Below are 2,239 nucleotides of genomic sequence, written 5' to 3'. Positions count from 1 at the left end.
AAAGGCTTTTTACTACGGAGTAGAGGTTTTGAGACTTATAAAATATTTAAATTTTCTCATTTGCAATTAACGTGAGACGATTGGCGTACCACCAATACAATTATAACAAATGAGATGTTGGGTGAGACAAATAATTTTGAAAACTTTACAACGAATAAGAAACTCTATAAATAGAACATCTAACGAATCATTCCCGCGGAGAACTCTTTAGAGAAAAACGAGAATTTAGTGATACTTTGACCATTAAACTGTGGGATAATCAAATTTACTTTTTCTCAATTATTTTCTGTTTATATAAATTATTCGTGTCTTTTTTAGATAATTATATATAAATATTTTTATTTTTTGAAAAATTACATGTTTATTTCCCAAAATGTCAATATCAATACACAATTGATCCCTATTTTTTTAATTATTAAGAGCGATTTATGTAATCGTAGAAAAAAATATATAAATAATTTAGGGATGATTACACTCCTCTCTCCTAAGGTTTGGTATAATTACATATTATATAGTTTGAGAAATTACATCTAGCACCGTGAAATTTGCTTTCGTTAACAAGTAAGTCCATTTGTTAGTTAAAATTCATTGAATTTGCTAATATTAACAAAAAAAAAAACTGAAAAAAAAATTAATATTTACCCTCGATTGACTAATTACTGACTTATTGTAGATAAAAAAAAATTTCGAACTAAACCACCCTTATAACTGTGAAGATATACCTCTTCATATGCGTTAATGTGTGAAGACATTTGAGGGTAATCTGATCATAAAAAAAATTTTATTTGACCTGCAATCAGTGAGTAATAAGTCAATCAGGGGTCAATACAATTTTTTTTTTCTGATTATTTTTGTTAATATTATAAAATTGATGAATTTTGACAAACGAAGGAACTTATTTATTAGACAGAAACAAACCTTAGAAATACTAGAAATAATTTTCAAAACAAAAAAAAATTACATATAATTACATCAAGCCTCATATAAGGAAAGTGTAATTATTTCAATAATTTAAATAAACAAATCAGAGAACGTAAATATAATTATTCCCCAATTTTATTCAATGGGTAGAACCGACATCTCAACTTGTAATCATAATGTTTGGTTTTAATTTTGCTTCATCTCCGAGATGAGTCAAAATATGGACAATGTTTGCCTTGATTTGTTTTAGAAGTTTTGGTGGTGTTTTGAGATGTTTTGAAATAGTTTCTCATTTGTTTTTGTCAAAATAAGTCTACATTAATTATAGACCCTACAACTAAAAAATTTATATATATACTCGTACATATATATAAATATATATAAAAGATATATATAAAAGAGACATGATTTGACAATGAACAGTAATTTTTGTCTCCTATTAAACAACATCAAACATACCATACTTATTTTATATTATCTTCAAAAATAAATCTATATTATATATAATATGTATATATGAATGCATACACCTCTTCATATTCATTTTTAATATCCACTATGTTATACCCTTTTGTATCCCCCATTATGATTTGTAATTATAATGATTTATGGTGTATTTTGTAACCACATTTTTGTGGTCTATAAATACCACCATGTATTTCATTTGTATATAGTCTTTGGAGAGAATAAAGTGATTTTGGAGAGAAATACATATACATTTTACTTTATATTCTATTAGGAGTGATAGGCCAATAAACTTAGAATTTCTCTAAGTTTATAACACGTTATCAGCACGACGTTACGTTACGATCGATCAAGGTAAAATGTTAATTTTATTAGTATAATTTTTATTCTTTGTTCGTTTACCTCTACAATATCATAGTTACTTGTATCCTTGAATATTTCATAATAAAATATGAGTAATTATATTATATAATTCAATGTCTCCTGAAGTAGACATATATATATAAATTCTTGATTTTATCCCCTGAAGTGGATGTGATATTGCCTCCAGAAGCAGGCATACAATTCTTGATTTTATCCCCTGAAGTGGATATGTTCTATAAAATTTCATTGCTTCCTGAAGTAAGTAATGAGTTAAAATCATCTCCAGTAGTAGGTGAAATATTTTATACCAACTATGTGCAATATCATCCCTGAAGCGATGATAAGTATATGTTTAATTTTCTCACCACCTGAAGTGGTTTGAGATAATGGCTTGATCAAGAAGCCCGATGCTTCTTCGTTTATTTATTTCATTTCTATAATTTTTCGATAACATAGTTTTGTTTCATATGCCCATGTATGTATTTTACAT

This window comes from Sesamum indicum, linkage group LG16, assembly GCF_000512975.1.
Source record: "Sesamum indicum cultivar Zhongzhi No. 13 linkage group LG16, S_indicum_v1.0, whole genome shotgun sequence".
In the NCBI taxonomy this organism is placed as follows: Eukaryota; Viridiplantae; Streptophyta; class Magnoliopsida; order Lamiales; family Pedaliaceae; genus Sesamum; species Sesamum indicum.
The sequence above is the reverse complement of the archived record's forward strand: the minus strand, read 5'-3'. Positions refer to the sequence as shown.